The following is a 12,952-nucleotide window of genomic DNA, read 5'->3' on the forward strand; positions in this document are numbered from 1 at the left end:
ACAGAAGGCTTATTTCACTGTAAGAAGGCTGCCTGCTGTAGTGTTGCTATGTATTCGTTGGCTTCCTGAGTGACCTGCGGAAGAGATGAAAGAACGTTAAGTCTCAACGAAAGAAAGTAGCGGTCAGTGTGATGTTCAGAGTTGATCGTTTTTGTAATAACTGTTTGCAGGAAGGTTGTTGCCGTGGCGGATGTCTTTTTTTTCGAGAGATGAACCGCCTCGCTAGTACGTTTGATCGTTCATTTATTTACCTTTCCATACTCTCCCTTCCCCCTCAGACCGTTCATTCCTTTCCATGAGTGGCCGGAGGGGGGGTAAGGGGGGCAATTATCTGTTATCTTCCTGTTCATGCTGTTTTTTTTTTGTTTTTTTTTACAGAAAGGGAGACAGTTCAAGGGCGTGAAAAAAAAGATAACAATAATGAAAAAAAAAAAGCCCGCTACTTACTGCTCCTGAATAGAGTACAGAGGAGTGGCCAAAAAGATACGTTATAACAGAATTAATATTTTCAAAACCTCAGAAGGACACTTAGTTTTGCGGTTATTGGTCAGTGCGTGTGTGCCATTGCCTTGTGGTTCACCAAAGAAAATATGAAAGTTGATGTTTGTATGTTTGCAGCCCGAAACATATTGGCTCTGCCCCCTTTGAAACAATTCCTGCGGACGCCTCTGTGGACCCCTTACGTTGTCTACACTTCCTTCCACTTCCTGACCACTTTGCTCCGTATTTTTAAACATATCGTCTCCTCAGTTCCCCTGTTTGAAAAGCCTCTCGTAGAAGTTGCTGGGATTTTCATGGTCTGTTTCGTGATGCTTGTGATATTTTTACACGACTTCTGCATCTTGAAGGGAAATAGCACCCACGAAAATCAGATTGAACTTCTCTCTGACTTAAGGAAATGGTCGTAATGGGAACCCGATACGTTTTAGAATATGGACCTTTGCTTCCTTTCCCTTCCCTTCCCTCTCGTGCCCTTCATGCTCTCCCGTTTTCTACACTTCCTTTCCCTTCCCTGACCACTTTGCTTCCCTTCCTTTCCCTTCCCTCTCGTGCCCTTCATTCTCTCCCGTTTTCTACACTTCCTTTCCCTTCCCTGACCACTTTGCTTCCCTTCCTTTCCCTTCCCTCTCATGCTCTTCATTCCCTTCCGTTTTCTACACTTCCTTTCCCTTCCTTGACCACTTTGCTTCCCTTCCCTTTCCTTCCCTCTAGTGCCCTTCATTCTCTCCCGTTTTCTACACTTCCTTTCCCTTCCCTGACCACTTTGCTTCCCTTCCCTTTCCTTCCCTCTCATGCCCTTCATTCTCTTCCGTTTTCTACACTTTCCTCTCCTCTCTCCTCTTTCTCTGTGGCATATTTTTAAAACTACCTTCGTGCTCTTCCGCCAGGTGCTTAATCACTTCATACCATCGACATACGAGGTGGATGAACGCCCGTCCCTTCCACTCCACCGTTCCTCTCTCACGTCCCTGGAGGCGCGGGGAGAGCGACGCCCCTCCACCAGAGTGTTCCTCCATAGCCAACACGCCACTAACTCTCCAGGTAAGGTGGAGGTGGAGGAGTAGGTAGTGGAGGTGAAGGCGATGGTGTTGGAGGAGGAGGTGGTGGTGATGGAAGAGAGGGTAGTGGAGTTGAAGGTGGTGGGGGTGGATAGGAATATGCGGCATGGGTTTTAAAGTGGAGGTTGCAAAAAGAACATAGTGTGCAAGAGGCCGATAAAGAGGAAGAGGAGGAGGAGGAAGAGGAGGAGGAGGAGGAGGAGGAGGAGTTGAAAATGATGGTGGTTAATAGGGATATGTTTTGGGAGGTGGGAAATTAAGGTTGCAATAAGAACATAAGAACATAAGAAGTCTGCAAGAGGTCTGTAGGTCTATTCAAGTCAGCTCCTGTGAATCTAACCACACCTGACCTCACAATCCATGAATTTAACCTTTTCTTGAATGTTTCTATCGTATTGGCACTCAACACACACACACACACACACTAACTAACTAACTAACTAACTAACTAACTAACTAACTAACTAACTATCTATCTATCTATCTATCTATCTATCTATCTATCTATCTAACTAACTAACTAACTAACTAATTGTCTCCTTGAATTGCCGAACATTTAAATAAATAAAGAAGAAAACCAAACCTATTATAATTACTAATACAATAATGGAAATGTGACTTACTTTTGATATATTTAGTAATCTATTTAGAGGAATTAGAATGCTAGGAATGTGGTAGAAAGCCGGGCTGGGTTGGGTCGTCTGTGCTCTGGTCTCGCTTCCTAACTTGGGCTGGTGGAAGGGAAAGCCGGGTTAGGGCGAGTCAGTTCTATCCTACCCTGTTTGAGCGATTCCAAGCCTGCATGCAATGAGCCCTTGGACGGGGATCAGAACTCACCAAGACCCCTAAACCCCTCTCACACCTGGATTTGCTTAGGGGAGTGTCATTTTAGCAATAATTATGTGAAGGGTTGTTCCTGCCTTTTTTTTCTTTTTTTTTACAGCAAAGGAGACAATTCAAGGGCACACATAAAAAAGGAAACAATAATAAAAACAAAGCCCGCTACTTAAATACACTCAGAATACTGCACTTCCCGACATTGAACTCCATCTGCCACTTCCCCGCTCAATCATACAATCTGTCTAGTTCATCCTGGAGAATACTGGCGTCCTGATCTGATTCAATTAGTCTGCTTACCTTTTATATCATCCGCAAACTTACTGACATCATTACTTATTCCTGACGCCAAGTCGTTAATATAAATGGTGAACAGCAGTGAACCTAATACCGAACCCTGTAGGACTCCACTCTTAACACAGACTCAATCAAATATATTCCCATTGATTTACACTCTACTTCCTGCCTCTAAGCCATGGCACGCCCTGATCCAGCTCAAGACTTTTCCCTCTCCGCCGTGAGCCTGTAAGTTTAGTAACAGCCGATGGTGAGAAATTTTGTCGAACGCTTTACTAAAATCTATATAGTATGTCATAGTTTACGTCATTGTTTGTCATCTGAGTTACTTTATTATAGAAGGACAAACGGTTGGTGAGACATGACCTACCCTTCGTGAACCCGTGCTGTGAGTCATGAATTAAACTATGCCTCTAATGACCCCGAATGCTCCTGGCTATAATCCACTCCAACATCTTGCCTGCAATTGATTTTAAGCTAAGTGGAAGATAATTAAAAGTAGGGGGAAAGGAGAAAATAATTAAGACGAAAAAGGAAGATATGGAGGGAGCTAAGGAAGAGGGAAAGGAGAGAGGGAGAGAGGAAATTATCTGTCTACTAATGATGTTAAGCTAATTGAACGATAATTAGAAGTAGGAAGTAAAGAAGTAAGGAGAGAAAGGAGGAACAATAGAAATAATTGAGACAAGAAGGAAGAAATGATGGAGGGAGTGAAGTAAGAAAGAAGGGGAGGGGTTAGGAGAACAGAGGGAGGGAGAGAGGGAATGGGGAAAGGACAGAAGGAGGGAAAGGAAGGAGGAAGAGAAGAAATGAGAGGACAGAGTGAAGGAGTGGAGGAAGTAAGGATGAAGGAGAGAGGGAGGAAGGGAGGAAGGGAAGGAATGAGGAAAGGACAGAGAGAAGGAATGAAGGAAGGAAGGAAAGGAAGGAAGGCAGGGAAGGAATGAATGAAGGAAGGCAGGGAAGGAATAAGGAAAAGACAGAGGGAGGGAGTGAAGGAATGAAGGAAAGGAAGGAAGGCAGGGAAGGAATGAAGGAATGAAGGAAGGAAAGGAAGGAAGGCAAGGAAGGAAGGAGGAGACGATACAGGGAAGGAATGAAGGAAAGGAAGGAAGGCAGAGAAGGAATGGGGAAAGAACACAGGGAAGGAATGAAGGAAAGAACACAGGTAAGGAATGAATGAATGAAGGAAGGAAGACAGAGAAGGAATGGGGAAAGAACACAGGGAAGGAATGAAGGAAAGAACACAGGTAAGGAATGAATGAAGGAAGAAAGGAAGGCAGAGAAGGAATGGGGAAAGAACACAGGGAAGGAATGAAGGAAAGGAAGGAAGGCAGGGAAGGAATGAGGAAAGAACGGAGGGATGGAGTGAAAGCAAGACAATTTACCTGTGCACCGTTGCTCTTAATTGATCCCCGCCGTGACACCTGCCTTAAAGAGCTCAGGTGAGGAGGCTTGATTAGGAGACACCGGCATTGTATTACCTGCCTTCACCTCCACCACCACCACCACCACCTCTCCTTGCTTCCTTCCTTTTATTGGTCATGTTTTCCTTCGACAATTATTATCATTATCATCATCATTATAACCGTCTTTTCTTTTTTTATATATATTTGCTTCGTTTTCGTCATCATCCTCTTCCTTTTTATCATGATTTTACTTCTATTCCTTCTCCTCATGTTACTTATTTCTTCTCCTATTGCTACTTCTACTACTACTACTACTACTACTACTACTGTAAATAATAATAGTAACTCCACTACTTCCTCTACCTTCTTCTCCCCAGTGTCTTCCTCCTCCTCCTCCTCCTCCTCTTCATCATCATCATCATCATCATCTATTTCTTATTCATTCTTCCTGCTTCTCACCTCGGCGCCAATCCCTCCCCTCCCCCCCCCCCATTAACCCAATCAGCAGGTATCCACACGCCCCGCCTTACCTGTTTGTTACCTGGGCTTTAATCAGTCGCTTACTCACCGCCTCCAATCGCTCTTTCCTTGTCCGCCGCGCTGGTAACAAAACACTCGCCTCGCCTTTCTTTGTCTGCGTCGCCCAGTGCCTCTGTTTTGCTGCCCTCTGCTTGCTGGTTGGTGTGTTTGTGTTTGGTGGCCTCGTTTTCCTCTATCCCTTTTCTCTTTTGTTCCACTCTTTTTTTCTCCGTTCGTTTTTTTTTTTTTTTTTTTTTTTTGGGGGGGGGGGTCTAGAATGTTGTTTTTTATCCTTGTTATTTTTCTGTCATTTGTGTTTTTTTGTGTGTTTTTTCCTCCGTGTATTTGCCTGTCTTTTTTTTTCTCGCTTTCTATTGTTAATACTACTACTTTTACTACTACTACTACTACTACTGCTACTATTTCTACAGCTTCTTTAGTAATAATAATAATAATGGCGGCAGTAATATGAGACCAGTGTTGTTTTTTTTTCCTCCTGGCGTCCCGAAGGCAGGATTGGTCGTGCTATCAGCGGCGACCGTCCCAAATTTGAGTTCAGTTCTTGTGGCTTTATCCGCTTCGTCTGTCATCTCATTACTCTCTCTCTCTCTCTCTCTCTCTCTCTCTCTCTCTCTCTCTCTCTCTCTCTCTCTCTCTCTCTCTCTCTCTCTCTCTCTCTCTCTCTCTCTCTCTCTCTCTCTCTCTCTCTCTCTCTCTCTCTCTCTCTCTCTCCTTCTTCTTTTCTTTTCTTTCGTTCTCTCTCTCTCTCTCTCTCTCTCTCTCTCTCTCTCTCTCTCTCTCTCTCTCTCTCTCTCTCTCTCTCTCTCTCTCTCTCTCTCTCTCTCTCTCTCTCTCTCTCTCTCTCTCTCTCTCTCTCTCTCGTTTAATAATAATTGCTGTCTGTATAACTGATGATGTACGAAGCCTCTGACAACTCTCCGTGTCTATATTTGTCGGAATCATTTGTGTGTTTATCTTCCTCTCGATTTATTTGTTTGTGTTTTATGGTTCAGGTTTTTATCTGCATATATCTGCGGCGGACGAATTTGCTACATGTTTGCCTGACTGCTGAACTGACTGGCTGACTGGCTAAATGGATGAGTGAATGGGTGACTGGCTGCCTGACTGACTGGCTAATAGGTTGAATATACTCGTGTTTGGTTGATTTGATTCCAGTTTGTTAAGTGTGTCTGGCTTGGTGAATGGCTAACTGGCTGACTGATTAACTGATATGCTGACTGCTTGGGTGACTGGCGATAGCTGACAGAATGAATGTAACTGCCTAGATGGTTAACTTAGGAAATGGCTGATTTGACTGGCTGCGTGGTGACTGACTTTAGTAGTAGAGTTGCTAATTGACTGACTGACTGGTTGACTGATTAACTGATATGCTGACAGAATGAATGCAACTGACTAGAGGGGGAACTGAGGAAATGGTTGATTTGATTGGCTGCTTGGTGACTGACTTTAGTAGCTGGTTGAGGGGCTAACTGACTGACTGACTGGCTAACTGACTGGCTGACTGACTGACTGACTGACTGACTAATTGTCCGACTGACTGACTGACTGACTAATTGACCGACTGACTGACTGACTGACTAATTGATCGACTGACTGACCTGCTGACTGACTAACCGACTCACTAACTGACTGACTGACTAACTGACTGACTAACTGACTGACCAACCTACCAACTGACTGGCTGAGGTGTTGGACATGAGTAATGAGTGTCAGGATTGCCAGGTAAGGCTGAGCTGATCACTGGAGCGAGCCATTCATTCTCACCTGTGACTCACCTGCTCTCTCTCTCTCTCTCTCTCTCTCTCTCTCTCTCTCTCTCTCTCTCTCTCTCTCTCTCTCTCTCTCTCTCTCTCTCTCTCTCTCTCTCTCTAAATGGTCACCCCAAGGCAAGCTCCTCTTTACTCGGGTCCGTGTAAGTGGTCTTGATAGGTGTAAAGAGAGAGAGAGAGAGAGAGAGAGAGAGAGAGAGAGAGAGACGTTGGTATACCTGGGAAATTATAGGAAATGGAAAATGAGTTAAAATGTATAAGTCGACCCCTTTCTCTTCTTCTTTCTCCTTCTCTTCCTCCTCCTCCTCCTCCTCCTCCTCCTCCTCCTCCTCCTCCTCACCATCATCACCATCATCATACTACTTCCATATCATTCACCTGTTTCTGTAATTTAACTTTTTTTTTATATTTTCCTCTTTCATTTTGGGGGGTCCTCCTTCATCTCTTCCTTTTCCTTCCTCCTTTCTTCATCCTCCTCCTCCTCCTCCTCCTCCTGTTTCTTTTATTTCCTTATCCTCCTCTTCGTTCTATAGTGAGCTCTGAGAAAAATGTATTTGAAAACTTGTAAGGCTTATTAGAATTCAGACTTATCATTTACTTAGGCCCTGAAAATTGTGCTAGTGTGGCGTCCCTAACGTGCAGACAACCCTGGCCTTCGTAGCATTGGCTGAAACAGACATTGCCAGCTCGAAAATGGGCTTCTCAAATAGCCGGTTTTCTTTACATTGGCCTTTAGCTTTCGCCCCATAGACTAAAAAAAGGCATACATGTTATATAAAATTCAGTCTAATGCATCACCCTGGGCATGGCAGCGTCTGTTAGTTTTCATCATCCAGGCCAGCCAGGCATTCCTAGGGTCGTATTATGAGACATTCCGCCGCCCAAGAACACATATTTGACAAGGCTTTCGCAGGAGTTGTGGGCATTTCCAGGGGTAGTTTTATGACCCTGGTGGTAGTCTGACCCTTCTTCTGTACCATGAACCTAATGAAACACACATTTGACAAGGCTTTCGTAGGAGTTGTGGGCATTTCCAGGGGTAGTTTTATGACCCTGGTGGTAGTCTGACCCTTCTTCTGTACCATGAACCTAATGAAACACATATTTGTCAAGGCTTTCGCAGGAGTTGTGGGCATTTCCAGGGGTAGTTTTATGACCCTGGTGGTAGTCTGACCCTTCCTCTGTACCATGAACCTAAAGAAACACTCATTATAACCCGATTGATCCCCTCTTTGACCTTTAGAAATAGCTGATGTGATATGGCAATGTGTCTTGTAATACCAGTCCTAATTTCCTCGGCACAGCACTTGTTGCCGCCGCTGCCCGTGAGGCCCCGCCCATCATTCATCCCTCTTTCCTCCTCCACCTTTTCCTCCTCTTTGCCTTCCATCTCGTTAAACTTTTCTCGTTCTCTTACTCTCTCCACACTCCTCCTCCAGCGGTGTTTACCAAAAATGTGCCTGGATCTTTGTTCCTTGAAATATGCAACTCAGAGAACACACTTAACGCATTTAAGTTGAAATAATTAAGTTTCGCAGTAGCGGTAACGTAATCAGTCCTCTTCTTTGTCAAACTTCATCTTTTTTTTTCCTCTTCCTCTTGTTCAAACTTCATCTCCTTTTTCTTTCTTCCTCTTGTTCAAACTTCATTTTATTCTTTCTTCCTCTTGTTCAAATTTCATCTCCTTTTTCTTTCTTCCTCTTGTTCAAACTTCATCTCCTTTTTCTTTCTTCCTCTTGTTCAAACTTCATCTCCTTTTTCTTTCTTCCTCTTGTTCAAACTTCATCCCTTTTTATCTCTTCCTCTTGTTCAAACTTCATCTCCTTTTTCTTTCTTCCTCTTGTTCAAACTTCATCTCTCTTTCTTTCTTCCTCTTGTTCAAACTTCATCTCTCTTTCTTTCTTCCTCTTGTTCAAACTTCATCTCTCTTTCTTTCTTCCTCTTGTTCAAACTTCATCTCTCTTTCCTCCTCTTGTTCAAACTTCATCTCTCTTTCTTCCTCTTGTTCAAACTTCATCTCCTTTTTCTTTCTTCCTCTTGTTCAAACTTCATCTCCTTTTTCTTTCTTCCTCTTGTTCAAACTTCATCTCCTTTTTCTTTCTTCCTCTTGTTCAAACTTCATCTCCTTTTTCTTTCTTCCTCTTGTTCAAACTTCATCTCCTTTTTCTTCCTCTTGTTCAAACTTCATCTCCTTTTTCTTTCTTCCTCTTGTTCAAACTTCATCTCCTTTTTCTTTCTTCCTCTTGTTCAAACTTCATCTCCTTTTTCTTTCTTCCTCTTGTTCAAACTTCATCTCCTTTTTCTTTCTTCCTCTTGTTCAAACAAAAAAAAATGTTCCCTTAAAATTTCAATAAACTGAATTTCGCTTTATTTTCTCACGATTGATTTCCTGTTTTTTGAGTAAGTTTCCTCAACCGTATTTGATGTTATGTTGTCCTTTCCTTCCTCTTTCCTCCTCCACCTTTTCCTCCACTTTGTCTTCCATCTCGTTAAACATCTTTCCCGTTCTCTTACTCTCTCCTCCTTCATCTCCACACTTTCCCGATCCTCTCCCTTCATCTTCTCTGTGTTCCTCCGTTATCTTCTTGTTGTATACGCCTTCCTTTATTCCTTCCTCTCTCCCATCACCATTTATTCGTTCACTCATTCCTACCTCGTCTCCTCCCTCCTCCTTGCTCATCTCCTACTCACTATTCCTCACTCCTCTTCCTTCATCTCCTCCTCTTTGTTCTTCTGTCTTTCTCCCCTTTCTGTGCATCTTTCTTCTTTTTCCCTCTTCATTCATTCTTCATTCATTCATTCTCACCTCGCCTCCTCCCTGTTCGTCTCCTACTCACTTTTCCTCACTCCTCTTCCTTCATCTCCTCCTCTTTGTTCTTGTCTTTCTCCCCTATCTGTACATCTTCCTTCTTTTTCTTTCTTCACTCATTCATTCCTCGCCTTCTTGTTCTTCTGCCAATCTATTATTTTCAACACCTCATTCCTCCTCCTCCTCCTCCTCCTCCTCCTCCTCCTCCTCCTCTAATCCTTCAGGTCCTCGCCGCCCAGACTGCCCACGCAAGGAACCATCCAGACAAATATCTTGACCTTAGAGAGAGAGAGAGAGAGAGAGAGAGAGAGAGAGAGAGAGAGAGAGAGAGAGAATATATTTGGAGAAGGAAGGAAAGGAAGAGGAGGAAGATGAAGAAGGGAGAAGAGAAGATAGGCGAAGGAAGGGAAGGGAGAGAAGATAGAATGAGAAGGGAGGAGAGAGAGAAGATGGATGGAGAGGGTAAAGGAAGGGTGGGAAGAGAAGAAGGGTGAAGGAAGGGAAGGGAGAATACAATAATGAAGAAGGGAAAGAGGAAGAAAAAGGAAAGGGAAGGGAAAGGGAAGGAAATAGGGAAGATGAATATGGGAGGAAAAGAGGGATGGGAGAGAATGGAATGAAAGAGAAATGGAGGAAAAGGGAAGGAATGAGAGAAGGGAGAAAGGAAAAGTGGGTTAGAGAAGGATAGAAAAAAAGGAAAAGAGGGATGGAAAAAAATAGAATGAAAGAGAAATAGAGGAAAATGGAGGGAATGAGAGAAGGGAAAGAAGAAAAGTGGGTTAGAGATGGATAGAAAAGAAGATAAAGGAGGGAAAGAATAAAGGAAAAAGGAAAAGAGGGATGGAAAAGAGAATAGAGGAAAAGGGGGAATGAAAGGAGGGAGAGAGGAAAAGTAGGTTAAAAAAAGGAATAGAAAAGAAACGAGGAAGGGAAAGAATAAAGGAAATGTAGGAGAGGCGAAGGATGGAAGAACGCGTGGTTGCAAATTTGAGATCCTTAGTCAAACGTTTCCCTGCATCCTTCAACATTAGTATTATATCGTTTATTGTATCGTATTGTAACGTTTTTCTGTGTCAGTATACTTTCACTCTAAAGAATTGTCACTGTTGCAGATATAGTCATTGGCGTCGCGACAGACTTCAACTTCTTTTTCATATTATGTTAAGGGAAGAAAAAGAGGAAGGAAGGGGAGGGGAAAAAGGAGATGAGACAGGGAAAAAAGGGGATGAGAAAGATGGACGGAAAATAGAGAATAGACGGGAGAGAGAGGATAGAGGATACAGGAGAGAGAGAGAGAGAGAGAGAGAGATGAAGAGCAAAAAGGTTGAAAATAGAGATAAGGGCGTGAAGGAGAGGATGGATAAAAAGGGGAGGGAGAGGAGAGATGGAGGAAAGGTAAGGGAGGAAAGGGATAGGCGAGAGGTGAGGCAAAGGGTAAAGGGGGGAGGGAGGGGGTGCCAAGCCCTTCATTCATCCAGGCGAAACAGGTTTACAGTTGGCCCTTTGACCGCTCCCCCCCCCTCCCCCTCCCCTTGCCTCCCCTACCCTTTATCTTCCCCTCCCCCCTCCTCCTCCTCCCTTCCCCTCCTTATCTCTTCTTCCCTTCATCTCTCTCCTTCTCTATCCCGTTTGACTGGTAGAAATTGGCTTCTCCTCCTCCTCCTCTTCCACTCCTTTCTCTTATTTTTCTCGTTGTTTTCTTTTTTTTCATTATCTTTTCTTCTTTTTATTTATCTTATTCGTCTTTCTTCTTCCTCTTCTCCTTTTCCTTCTTCTTCATCATCCTATTCAGCTTCTAACTATTTTTCTTTTTTTCTTTTTTTCTACTAGTTCCTTTTATTTATCTTATCCGTCTTTCTCCTTCCTCTACTCCTTTTCCTTCTTCTTCTTCATCTTCCTATTCAGCTTCCTACTAGTTTTCATCTTTCTTCATCATCATTCTTCTCCTCTTCTTCTTCTCCATCTTATTCATCTTTCTAGTATTCTTATTCTTATTTACATTCTCCTCCACCTTCTTATTATTCATTTTCATCTTTTTCTTCTTCCTTTTCCTCCTCCACACACAAGGAATATTTGATTTTTCTTCGCCTTGAATCACAACAAAATCTCTTGCCTTGTTTAGCTCGGTCACGTTGGAGGAGTTATGTGTTTGTTTACCAGAGAGAGAGAGAGAGAGAGAGAGAGAGAGAATGGATGGATGGAGGAAAAGAGAGGGAATTAAGATGTGGAGGAAAGGTGAAGGATAGAAAAATGAGGGAGGAAAAGGATAGAGAAAAGGTAAGAAAGGAGAGATGGAAGAAATGGAGGAGAGGGAAAAGATAGAGAAAAGGGAAAAGAAAACGAGGATAGGATAGGTAGGCTGAGAGAGAGAGAGAGAGAGAGAGAGAGAGACGGTCATTCACACAGTCTATTCCTAATCAAACATCATCTCTAGTTTATGATCTCTTTCAAAGGTTTATCTCACAGTACTTTTTAATTAAGCTTTTCTAACTCCCCAACCTTATACGTGATGTTTTTTTCAGTCTTTGGTTCATTGTAGAAAACCTAACGCTTGGTTCAGGCATTTTTTTAAACTACCATTGTGTCTTTCGTTTCGTCGTACAACCTCCCAATGTATAGTTGTACCATCACACTCTGTACGGCCTGGGGGTTAGGATGGCATGTTCCTCCCTTCTCCTCTGTTGTTTACTTGCAACAATACACATTTTATTGTCTTATTGTCCAGGGGGAGGTACCGCCCCCTCCCTTGTTGTGCTTTCCTTCCTACCATTGTATCTTTAGTTTCATGGTGCTACCCACACATGTATTAATAGTTGTATAATCACACTGTCCTGCCTGGGGGTTGGGATGGCATGTTCCTCCCTTCTCCCTTGTTGTTTACCTGCAACAATAAACTTTCAATCAATCAATCAACTATCAATTAATCATTATATTGGACTAATGAGCCGATAAAAAGAGAGAAACCATCATCATCATCATCATCATTAGCTTCAATCATGCCACTGCAGAACACACCTGGGTTGTTTCCAAGCATTTCCATTCTTCTCTGTCCCGTGCCTCGAGTTTCCGATTTTGATGTGGACGTAAATATTATATAAAAACAGTGTTAAGTAAGCTTGAGGAATTTATACAAAAAATGGAAGAAAATAACGAGGAACTGATCGACCTTAAGACAAAGAAAAAATAATAAACTCACTTGAGAAAGAGAAAGTAAGGAACTGGAGAAGAGAAGACTAATAATTAACTTGCATTGAGAACAGAAAAATAAGAAACTGACCCCAAAACAAAGAAAACAAAAAAAAATACTCCAAGACCCCAAGAAAATGAGGGTAAAAAGAAAAAAAATAAGAACAAAAATAGTGAAAACAAAAAAAAATAAAGATTTGACCCCAAAACAGAAGAGTTGAAACTAATAATCAGAAAAAAAAATTCTGACCTCGAGAGAAAAAGTAAGGAACAGACAGTGAAGACAGTGAAAAGACAAGGAAATAAATATACAGACAGAAAAGACAGAGGAAAGACTTTAAAGACAAAGCCCTGAGAAAAAATACAGAAAAGACAGAGAAAAACCAAAGACAAAGAATGGAAAAAAATACATTAAGGGAAAAAAAAGTAACTGACCAAAGATAAAAAAAAATAGACCAAGGACTGAAAAAAAGGATAAAGAAAAGATAGAGAAAAAAAACAAAGACAAAAGAGAAAAATTACATGAAAACAACAAAAAAAGTAATT

The sequence above is a fragment of the Eriocheir sinensis genome, chromosome 60 (assembly GCF_024679095.1).
Source record: "Eriocheir sinensis breed Jianghai 21 chromosome 60, ASM2467909v1, whole genome shotgun sequence".
Classification (NCBI taxonomy): Eukaryota; Metazoa; Arthropoda; class Malacostraca; order Decapoda; family Varunidae; genus Eriocheir; species Eriocheir sinensis.